The 12,756-nt window shown below is 34.0% G+C and overlaps 1 long non-coding RNA gene across 1 annotated transcript; it reads right to left on the reverse strand.

Annotated features, from left to right (window-relative positions):
- Nucleotides 1–581: 581 nt before the first annotated feature.
- Nucleotides 582–12,117, reverse strand: LOC120176191. Its single transcript, XR_005521300.1, has 3 exons — nucleotides 12,036–12,117; nucleotides 7,575–7,576; nucleotides 582–593 (listed from the first exon to the last, which is right to left on the reverse strand). It is a non-coding gene; the product is annotated as an uncharacterized LOC120176191 (long non-coding RNA).
- Nucleotides 12,118–12,756: the final 639 nt, after the last annotated feature.

Genomic DNA, 12,756 nt, shown 5'->3' on the forward strand with positions numbered 1-12,756 from the left:
TATTCATATTAGGTAGATTGTATCGGAGTAGAAAACTCTTGCATAAATCTGCCCATGACTCCATTGATCCGGAAGGAACTCCGCTGAGCCAAGCTCTTTCTCTATCGCGTAGGGAGTAAGGGAAATGTTTTAGTTTGAGCACATATTCATGTACTCCTTGTTGTCGAAACGAATCACACACTTCAAGGAAACCGCGAACATGCTACCTAGCATCCTCATTGGGTGAACCACCAAATTATCCAATTGAGGTCATTGAGAATCGGGTTCAAATGATCTCATATTGCTCTTGGCCTTGCAACTTGAAGATTGATAGCTGCATTAGGTCCTAAATCTCCCATGTTATCTTGCATTTGGAGTTGGTTTAAATGTTCTTTGGTTTTTTGGGCACGCAACCTTTATCTGAACGATTGCTCAACTTCAGAGTCAAATGGTTCCAAAGGCTTACCAGCAGATTTGGAGTTCATGCAAGAATAGAAACCTACAAAAGAAAATAATAAACTATGTTAGACTAAATAAATATAAGGTGACACAAAAAGAACTTGTTATGGCTAAAAATTTCGTTAGTTGCCAATCACCGAAAATGGTGCCAAAAACTTGATCGCTTGTAAATGTATATGTTAAGGCAAGCAAATCCGTGCAAGTATACACAATCGATTCAAGTAATATAGGGTAAGTCAGCATTGTCTCCACAGGGATTGGATTGGAAATTTATTTTCACCACAACGAGAAGTAGTGTCACAAACTAATTCCTACTAGTGTCAGCTTAAGAACTAATATTAATAAAACAAAGAAGTGATTTAATGATTGCAGAAAAGTTTGGTTAAGGAAAAATAAGTATGCATAATACTGGAAAAAAATAAGACAAGTGTTGGTTTAAATATAATGCAAACAACCTCACATATTCAGACGTTTCACAGAGCACTTATGCTAAACTTTTGTCTAGACAATAATTATTCTAAGTTTAGAATGAATTACTATGACTTGCTAAAGCTGCCCAACAGGATTACTAGGTATTCTTAGATGGCTTCTATGGTAATACTCCTCAGCGTTAACTACAACCATTGGTTTATCAAACTGTTGCTGTAGCAATACCTCTCAGCGTGAACTATAGGCGTTGTATATCCTACTCTAGTGTCTACCCCTTTTATTCTTTTGAAACTCACTCCTTATCTATAAGGAAAACAAGTTAGAACTTCACCATCCCGGATTCATTCCATTGTTAAAATAGATCTATCTTAATTCCCTCAAATCTAAGAATCACTATCTAGACAAAAGGCTATCTCTCGATGCTCTTACATTGCCAAGACATGTTTTACCAAAACCCCAGGCGATCTCTCGATGCTCTTACAGCGTAAGGTAAAATATTTTAACGATGAGAAAAACAGTAATAAGCAAAACATAATTTATCATTCATAAAACCTAAAAATTTTGTTCAGGTAAAACAAAGTTTAACACCAAGTAAGACAATCATGGTGCTATCAAAGATCATCCAAGATTTAACGTTTAATACAACCCTAAATAGATAAAGAGTTAAGAACAAAGGAAGAATGACTCCCAAAATTGGGGGCTATGTCGTGACAATTCTGATCAGTATCGCGCTTGGCTTGGTGATCAGCCTCTCTCGAGACCTGATCATCGCTTTGCTAAAGTATGGTTATGGAGGACACCAAGGAAGGTTGGTTGGTTGACGGTGGGAAAGCACTGCAGTTGCTTGCTCACGCCTTGGATAAAGCTTTTCACCCTTCTTCCTTGTCTCCCTCTCTTTGGTGGCTACGACTGGTTATTTATAAGGAAAGATCTCCTAGGGCTCTGTATGCTTTTGGAGTTTCCTTAAATAACCGTTATTAAATGCTCATACTTAAAAAGGAAAGGTGACTAGCGTCTGTCAGAATAATTAAGGCGTGCTTGTACGTGAAGTAGGTCATCCAGCTGGCATGTGACATAGGAGGTTTCGTCACACCTGCTTCAGACTTCTTCAGATAAACCTTGCCTCGACGAGATAAATATGCTCCTCAGTAGCATCAGTCAGACCAAATAAATCTTGCCTAAGAGAAACTTATCCACCACAAGCTAATATAACCTATATGCAACTAAAATGTTGTGCATACTTTGTTTAGACGAGCAATAACTTAAGTGAAAAGACTGAAAATTAAGTCTTTTTACGGATTTATCACACGCTCACGAGGCTAGGAAGCTGAAAAGTCAGCGTGTGCATCCCACACGCGACATCGGATGGCCTAGCTTCTCGTCGACAGTGGCTGGTAACAAGATAGGAGCTAGGGTTTTAAACCATAGTTGAATGGGTTGGATCAACTGTAATTGGGTCTAGGTTAGTGGGTTAGGCTTGTGGGTCTGCTTCCTTTTGGGCTGAGTGGTATTGGGCCCTATTTGGGGTTATATTATTATGCCTACAAAAATGTAATTATAATTTTATTAATAAAATAATAATATAAAACTAATAATAATAATTGAAAATAATAATTAACAAACAAGACCGGATAAAAATGGGTGTCTACAGCTGGCCCTCTTTCCCCATTCTTATGTTAACAAGAATAGGGAAAAGACAACAAGACAACAAGTTTTTGTCCGATTCTCTTTGTCGCTTTGAAACTTGATGGTGATTATTTTCTCAAGGGAGATACTTTTAACATTTTGTTTCAAAAGAAACAATCTCAAAGGATACAATTGTTGTTTGTTGATGATATTGTTGTTTTTTGGGTAATTTTGATGTTGAAAATGACACTGCTCATCCACATTGAAGAGTTCTGGGCACCTTCAAATGAATTGTTTACTGAGGGTGTCGTTGTTCCTTCTCATTGAGGAAGTCGGGTCAATCTGGAGATGATTTTGGAGACGACACAGTTCCTTCACACTGAGGAAATTAGATTGTTTGAGGATGACACTGCTCATTCGTGTTGAGGAGATCTAGTCGGTGGACGACATTGTTCCTTCGTGATGAGGAAGTCTAGTCGTCTTTAGGGATAATTTGGAGATAACACGGTTCCTTTACGTTGAGGAAGTCTGATTGTCTGAGGATGAAATTTCTCCTTTGCGTTGAGGAGATTTGGTCGATGGACGAAAATTTTCATTCGTGATGAGGATGTCTAATCATCTTTAGGGATAATTTGGAGACAACACAGTTCCTTCGTGTTGAGGAAGTCTGATTGTCTGAGGATGACACTGCTCCTTCATGTTGTGGAGATATGGTCGGTGGACAACATTGTTACTTTATGATGAGGACGTCTAGCCGTCTTTAAGGATAATTTGGAGACAATAATCTCAAGTGAGATTAATTTTGTTTCAAGAGAAACTGTCTCAAGCAAGATGAAAATTTGTTTCGAGAGAAACAATCTCAAAGGTTTATGTTTCAAGAGAAACTATCTCAAGCGAGACAAAACTTTGTTTTAAGAGAAATAATCTCAAAGGTTTATGTTTCAAGAGAAACTGTCTCAAACGAGACAAAACTTTGTTTCAAGAGAAACAGTCTCAAGCGAGACAAAATTTGGTTTCAAAAGAAACAATCTCAAAGGTTTATGTTTCGAGAGAAATTGTCTCAAGCGAGACAAAACTTTGTTTTGAGAGAAATAATCTCAAAGGTTTATGTTTCAAGAGAAAATGTCTCAAGCGAGACAAAATTTGTTTTTAGGAAAACTATCTCAAATGAGATCAATTTTGTTTCAAGTGAAACAATTTCAAAATTTATGTTTCGAGGGAAAACTATCTCAAGCGAGACAAAATTTGTTTTTAGGAAAACTATCTCAAGTGAGATCAATTTTTTTCAAGAAAAACTGTCTCAAATGAGACGAAACTTTATTTAGAGAGAAAAAATCTCTAAGGTGATAGACAGTTTGTTCCTGCATGTTGAGGAGATCTAGTTTCTTTTAAAAGATCTGATTGTTCACTTCAGGATCTCAAATCTGTTGATGACATTATTCCTTCGTGTTGAGGATGTCTGGTCATCACCAAACTTTTCTTTCCTGAAAGATCAATATAAAAATGATGCATTTATAAATGACTATCTTGGATGTTATAATGAAATTTATTTATGTATTTGACCTGATGTTATTTCAGTAAAAATGACCTTTTTGAATTTGTCCTAGTGAGAGGAGAAAATGTTATTGAGAAAGGGAAAATTTGACGATGTCCTCGCGAGAGGAGAAAAATGGCCTTTGAGAAAAATTAAATAAGGATTTTAAGGGAAAAACAATCTTAAGAAAGACTAAATTGATGTTCGTAGATGAAAGATCTTGAGAAATATGAAATTAGTTTCTCAAAAGTAATTATAAAAGCATCCTTATAAGAAAGGAAAAACCCAATTTTATTGTAATGCGATGATGAATCTATGATTCAAAGATGCAAATTCATGTGACATGTATGTGCATATTTTATTGATCTGTGATGGGAATGATTGCATGAGCAGTCTTCATTCTATCTCTGATCGGTTGTCTTCACTCTTTGTTTTCACCAGCGTGCATCCTTGTAATTCTTGATTCGTGTTAATTTCTTCTTGTCCCAGTAAATTTTTTTCTCTGATAAAATTGGCTTCCCTTGTCTGGACTTGTGTAGAAATCCAATAGAGCTTCCCTTATGATACCATCATAATCCCTGCCAGATGGTTTGAAAATAAAATCTATCATTTCAAGCTTTGGAGATTGTGTACGCAGAGTTATCCTGTAGCGGGAAATCAATGACCACTGCCTGAAGTTGACCACCGTAACAATTGATAGAATATCATATTGTCCTGGAGAACCATGAGACACATCTATGCCAAGGATGATAGTTAGAATCTTAGAAACAACTGGAATTGAAGATGTTTTCTCAATTGCTAACATCGAATTCATTCCTCCAAGCTTTGCATTGATTTTTATAAGAAAACTCGTAAGGTGTTGATCATTAAACCTAGTTGGAGCCGTACACTATGTGACTATGACAAACTCGAAAAGATTCATAAAGATCAGAATTTTCCTTATCAGGTAAAACACAAAGGAGGAACTATGGAACTCTAAGAAATTTAGATTGGATGTCCTTGATCATTTCGACAACTTATTCATCCTTTCCTGTGGCTTCTGTCTAGATTTTTCAATTAGGGAAGTTCTTTGCATGGTGTTCAGGGCTTTTGTATAGCATTTCAAGGACACCAAAGAGTAAAGCTCAGTGGGAATATAAGTGGGACTCTTTGGCTTGCCAACATTAATGCATGGGCAATCATCAGAATAATGAAACTTGTATGTTGTGATAATGGACAAAACAATCATATATAGTAAGCTCCATTGTCTATGCTTTACCATTTTCATTCTTCACACCTTTTTGTTTTATTGAAAATAAATGTCTGCTCAATTCAATGATCTTGTATTCTTGTAAGATATAGGCCTTCAAAAATGTCCTCAACACTTATCATTTCTGGCTCCAGCACTGATTCTAAGCATGAGCTTTGTGTATGAGGCACGTGTTAATTACCAAGGCATACTCCAGAGAGATTGTCTTGTTTGAAAATGTTTTTCTTCTCCTTTTTATTTTTAAAATTTTGAAAAATGTCAATTAAAAGAATTTTGAAAAATGTTTAATAAAGTTTTTAAAAAAAAATATTGTTTCTTTCTAGGTTTCACAATTGAGACAAATTATAAAACTAGAGTTCATTGGATATCAAAGAATTAATTACTCTCTTAATCCTTCTAACTTATAGCTCCTTGACAAGTGTCAGGATTAGGGATTGGTTTCAGGCTGGCTTCATATTTTCTAAGGTTTCAACCATTAAGTCTTTCTTCTTGTACTTGCTCTTTAAAACGTTATACATGCCCCTCATTTCGGGCTTGGCATTTAATTGGGTGTAAACAAAATGTCGCAACTAGCATAATCAATTGCTACACCTTTTAAAACACTTCTATTTCAGTTCTCTGAAATCTTCCATTTGTTCAAGCTTCATAGACTCCTCTAGCAAAGGCAGTGCATAAATATCAGTCTAAAAAGGAAATTCCTATGTGCTCGTGTGAACTTGACTATAACATGTGTTCCTCAACTCCCTTAATCCATCTTCACTGAAACTCCTTATTTAGTAAATTTGATTTAATTTTTCATTGTTTGGCTAGCTGAATTCAGCTTTATTGTACATATATATTTTAAAATTGTCTTTATTTCGCTAGCTGAAGGATTCATGTTATCTCAAAGTCTTTGACTTGACAATCACAGTGGAGCAAACACCGAATTACCAAGTACCCGATCAATGTCATGGTTTGAATGTAATCTATTCATAAAGGAGAGATTTTTGAGTTTCCTCTATAACCAATTCCTTTAGCGGAATAACTTATCTTTATTATATACATATATAATTATCTCCTGGGTATAAGTATTCAACTTCTTAAGCTTGTCAAGAAGAATCTGTTATAGTCTAGGTGTTGTTGAAAGTCATAAAATCTCATCATTAGAGTTCAATTTCTAAGAAACTGACCTAAACGAGATTCACCTACTCGACCATTCCATCTGTTAAGATCATAATCATCATTGAATGTCATTAACGAAAGTAGAAACCAATCAGCTTTGCAATCTCATGTGCAAGATGGCCCATTTTGTTCATATCCTTACATACCTGAATGCCAAGCCCTTAACTGTCTCTTCATTCGAGGAGAAGGCTATTTTCCCCTAAAAGAGAAGGGTATATATTTTGTTATATTTTCTGGAGTAAGATTAAGGATTCATATTTTACAAAGGTTCAATCTTGTCACTTTCCCAGAGGCCATAACCATAATACTCAAGGGAGCTTTAATTCAAATAATATTAAAAGAACTACAAGATTAAAACTTGTTCAATTATATAGCCTTATAAGGTAGCATAAATTCAATCATTAAAAGATTTAAAAAATATTTAAGCAAATATCAAAGAAAGAACAAAAATGAGTTCAAACAAAACAATGCTCTTAATGCAAGTGGTAGATGCAATAACTTCTTGATCAACATTAGAATGTCCTATCATTCTTTGAATGCCCATGCCCCTAAATCAATCAGATTTTGGACCTTGCTTCAATGCCCCACAGTTCTCAACGGAATGTCTGGAACTTCTATGTGATAAATACACACATCATCAATATCATAGACCTCGGGATATGGGGACCCTTTTGGCTTGGACTAAATGGGAGTCACAAGACTCATCTCAACCAGTGTTGGAAGTAATTCCTAATATGTTATTGGAATTGGATCAAATTGATTTTTTTCGGATCATCTTATTAGGCTCAACCCTACGGTTGGTTGAGCAGGCTCCCACCGTACTAATTTCAACTTCTTCCTTTACTTGTTCGAATCTTCCTTCTATTCTCAACGTGGTGTCACGTGATTAAGATCACATTCATAAAATCCTCCACGAATTAACCCCCATATTTTCATGAATGATGAATATGAAAATGTTTAAATAAATGGAATGCATATGCAAAATGCAGATGCAAAAAATGTTGATCCTAATGATGAGTATCATAGAACAATTTTCATCAGAGATAAAAGTCTTCACATTAAAAGATAGTCCATTTTTACATACATGTTTTCACTTGGACGATGAGTCTGAAATGAGTTGATGTTTCATCTCAGAACGTCTTCCTTGAAAATTATGCCTCTCAAACGCTCTGTAACATAACTTAGTTAATGCCCCTACAGTGATGAAGTCACGCATCAGATCAATCGATCATCTTTCCAGTCTTGAATGTTGCACGATCTTCGAGCAAGTCTTCTTCTTCTACTCTCTGAACTTCTTTTAGCCATCGATGCATGCGAATGCTTGATTTAAAACTTTTATCTCTCCTTGTGAAAATTTTCACTTGAATATCCCCTTAAGGATCAACACTTTCGCATTATGTCATGATGATGCAATGCAAAAAAAAGGATGAAAAATTTCACAAAAAGAAAAGAAACGAGCTAGTATAGGTAAGATAGTCATTAGAATTAAAAGATGCTATTTAAATATAACACCTACCCAATCATAGTATCTACCCAAGCATGCTTTCATTAGATAGTAATCCTACCCGGATTGCTTTCCATCCAAAATGATTTGTTTTCAAGAAATTGATCCTAACCACATGGTATATAGTTCGTATGCTTTTATTCAACAAAATTTATTCAATAAATTTAAAGAAAAATGTAAAGGTTCATAAATGCTCCTCCTTTGTGTACACTTATTATGGCACCTACTTACAGATAGAGGTTCGATATGGCTATACCTAGGGTGACCGTTCTACGGTTCACTACATGCATGGTTTTGGCTCTATGAGAAAAGGGTAGTCTAATTGTCCTTGATATTAGTGCTCCATCGGGTGACCAAATCCTCAATTCTAACCCATTATAGGCAAAAAACATATCGAGTTCAAATCGAGGGGATTCACTTCCTTATACCCATACGAGGAATAAATCCCTACGAAGGTATAAGGCATGTGTACCCCAGAGGTTATTTGCTAAGACTCACACGAAGAATAAATTCTTACAAGAGTAAAACGTTCACCCCTACTTACTTGGAACGAAGCTCGGGTCTAGAGCTTATGTCATGCAAATGCACGTGAGGTGTGTGAGGAAGAACATATAAACCTTTGACTCAAAAAAGGAAAAAATCTTGGCAGGAACTTTAACACAATAATAAACAAATTAATCTGAATACAAAAATTGAATATAAAGTTACAATAATAAACCAATTAGAGTTTATGTCATGCAAATGCATATGTTAAGTTAAGGGTTGATATATAATAAACAAAAATATAGGGATCAAAATGCATGAATACAAAAATGAAGGGAGCTAATCACACAATAATATGAAATTTCAAGCATAAAATAGTGACCAGGTTGCATTTAAACAAAAATCCGAGGAACTAAAAACACAAATAAACCAATTTTCAATAATATAGAAAATAAAGGACTAAAACATAAACCTAGCATAATTTAAGGACCACACACATGATTTAACCATTTCATTTAATGGCTAAAATGAAGATTTACAAAGCCTGCGAGGACCAACATGGAAATTGACCACGCGCAAAATTATAGGAGCAGTTCCCCTCGAAACTACGTAGTTTCATTCGGCCTATATAAGGCCCTTCTCCTTTTTTTCTTTCAGTTTTTCTTTTTTCCCTCTCTTTCTCGCTCTTAGATGAGACTTGAATCCTCTGCCCTTTCTCTCTTCTTTCAATCCGGTGAGCCACCGATGAGTGACTCCTCTACTAGTCGTCATGCCGGTCATCGTCTGCCGCTGTATTTTGGTGGCCTTTCGAGCCCCAATTACTCTGGTGGCTCCGTCATGAGGCCCCAAACACAGTTCTAGGATCAATTTTCCCAAAAGAAGCCTTAATTTACACAAATATATTGAAAATCATTCAGCTTTCAACCTATTCAATATCTTTTACCAGCCATCGGATCACCTTGCTTTTAGAGTATGTTACTCCTTCCTCTTGCGCGCTCTTCCTCACCGTTTGGATCTACGGTCGAACCCTCCGAACGTTGAAGAGGAAATTTGACTGATGGAAAGCACCTTTTCTTTATTTGTTTTTGTTCAAATGACTCTCTACCCCAAAAATCTTCTTATTCTTTCTCATTTTTTTAGTTATTTTTTCTCTTTGTTCTATTGGGTTTTTTATTAGAATGATTTCCCCCACCGAAAAAAACTCATTTGAAAATATGTTTGATTATGATTTATGGTCATTTTGGGTGAAATGATGATCTCCTTTTGTAGGGGGATCATTGCCTTAGATTTGAATAGGTAAAATCTCGATTTTTCGGGATTTATTTTTTAAGTGGGTTTTTAATTTGGTAAGATTGTGATTGATAGGGTTATTTTCTATCACTGTTCGGCCTATGTTGTTGATGGTGGCAGCGGTGTGGATCTCTGGTGGTGACGACGACGTGCTCACGAGGCTGGGAAGCTGAAAAGTCGGCGTATGCATCCCACGCGCGAGATCAGATGGCCTAGCTTCTCGTCAATAGTGACTGGTAACAAGTTAGGAGCTAGGGTTTTGAAACCCTAGTTGAACGCATCGGATCGACTGTAATTGGGTATGGGTTGGTGGCTTAGGCCGGTGGGTCTACTTCCTTCTGGGTCGAGTGGCATTAGGCCCTGTTTGAGGTTCTATTATTGAGCCTACAAAAATATAATTAGAATATTATTAATAAAATAATAATAATAATTAAAAATAATAATTAACAAATAAGACCCATACAAAAATGGGTGTCTACAATAAATATTAAAAAGTATAAGAATTTATTTAAAATTAATTATTTATTATATTTTAATTTTAATAAAATTTTAATAAAATTATATTTTTAATAAAAATAATAATTAATTTAAGTGTTTTAATTTGATTAGAAATAGGAATTTTAAATTATAAAGTTAGAACCACCATTATAATCAGTCACCGCCGATGAACTCTTGACTCATCGAAAAATCGATTGCCTTAACATCTATTGCTACGATTGCTGTCCCAGTTCGCTGTCGCTCAGTTCGACGTTGTCCAAAGGAGAAGTTATGCCCAGTTTTTTGTTTTGTCGTCGTCTTGTTTTTCTTTTCTTTTTTTACGCCGAATACCTTCAAAACATCATCCCGACCGTCGGCCAGCCTAGTTAGAACTGCCACGACCGCCGTCCTTTTTCGTTCCCAGCTGCCGCCTTGTGTAAGGCCACACAGTTCACTCCGATCGTCTCTTCTAGTTTGCGCCAGGTAAGTTTTTATTTTATTAATGGTAAAATCACATTATAGCCCCCTCTATTTGTGTTTTATTTCAGATGTTTAAATTTCATGAATACTCCCCATAGTTTTCTCCATTTATAGTTTCGTCTGTTTTAATGTACACAGTTAAATTTGTTTTAATTTAAATGGCCAAATTGCATGTAAAACACTCCACTTTCCCATGTTTAGATTTTAGACTTCTAGGTTTTAAATCTTCTATAATTTGTACTTTATTTTTATTTTGATAATTAATTTCAAATTGAGTCTTTGATTTTAATTAATAATATTAATAATATTTTATTTTATTCATTAATTTTTATTAACATAAATTCATATCATTTGTTATTAATTGTTATCATTAATCTTAATAATTTAATGCTTAATTTTTACTTGATATTAATTGAGATTATTTGAATCATGGTAATATTACTTTTGATATGAAAATTTAAATATTGACCATCAATTTTAATTTTGATGCTTAATTTTAACTTGTTATTCATTTTTATAATTGCTTTTGATTTAGTATTGATTTTGATCAAATAAATATTAATTTGGATTTTTTATGACTATTTGAACTAGTTAATGGATCTTAATTTTACTCCAAAACAAGCAAAAATGGAGTTAAGCGGCATCTCGATATGAATTCAAAAGATATCAATATTGAGGTACATTCATTGTGATTAATTGAAGGAGTTATGTATATTAAGTGTTGGGGTTAAAATGTTAAATTTAGCTTTATGAAAGAAAATTTAATTTTTATTTATTAATTATAAAAAGATTTTTTATATTTTATCTAATATTTATGTCGTTAATTTAATGAGGTTTTTCGAGGATCTCTATATTTTTATAATTATGATTTTTACTTTTATTATTTATTTTATTTTTATGTAGGAAAGAGTTGAAGTTTTACATAAAGAGGAAAGTCTAATAAGTTTTTATACTATTACAACCAAGTTAGATACCATGATTGATTAAATAAAAAATATTGAAAAGACAGTTGTTCGCATGGTTGGTCTATTTGATGAAAATTAAATTAAGGATAAATGTGTAAATAATAGACCACATGGGGAAGATTTACATGGTGGATCATTCAAGGAAAAGGTATCAAACAATAGATCAAAAGAGAAAAGTGTAGATCATGGTTCATTGAAGGGTGAATGTTTAGATAGTGGATCACAAGAGAAGGAACTATTATGTATTATTTGATAGTCCTAATAGAAAAGTGTGTAACTCTCCATTTATCAATTTTTATCCTGAGTATTCTTCTCCTCCATTGCAACGTAGTGGTAAAAGAAAACTTGATGTTAGTTTTGGAGATAGTGTAAAGCCGTCTACTGATGGTCCACCAAAACTTCCTAGTGAGATTATTAACTTTCAATTTGGTGAGAATCAATTTCCTAGTCAATTAGTCACGTTGAGGAAAACTCTAATAATAAAAAAGATGTGAAAAAAATATCAAGTAATCACAAGACATCGTCAAAGATAAAAAATTATCAACAGAAAAAGAATGTTATGTCATCTGTTGCACTTACAAATTCTATTGATGATTTGAAGATAATAAATTTGGCCATGAAAAAGAAAGCTCGAACTCCTAAAAATATCATAACGGTGAGTATAAATTATATTTTATTGTATATATTTTTATTAATTGTTTGGTTAATATTAATACTTTTAATAATCATATATAAATCCAAGTAGAACAAAAAACATGTCATGATAGTAGAGAGGCATCGTCAGGTAAAAGGTTATAAACAAAATGAGGTAGTAGCATTATGAAATTATTATAGTTACTCAAATTGTGTTATTTGTTAAATATTTTATACTAAATATTAAATATTAGTTTTTTTATGCAGGATAAATATAACATAGGTGATATGATATCGAATTTTGTTCAAGAAACTTGTTTCATTGGTGACACATATAAACGATATTTGTGTTTCCTAACACCTGAAAAACGTACAATTTGCCTCAATGTTGCTACTTGGAAAGAGAGGACAGACTATTATTATAATGTTAAAGGAAAATATTTTGGATGTCAATGATGCTCGAAGTGTCTTTCCAGGAAAATGATTA

This window comes from Hibiscus syriacus, unplaced genomic scaffold (assembly GCF_006381635.1).
Source record: "Hibiscus syriacus cultivar Baekdansim isolate YM2019G1 unplaced genomic scaffold, ASM638163v2 tig00112230_pilon, whole genome shotgun sequence".
In the NCBI taxonomy this organism is placed as follows: domain Eukaryota; kingdom Viridiplantae; phylum Streptophyta; class Magnoliopsida; order Malvales; family Malvaceae; genus Hibiscus; species Hibiscus syriacus.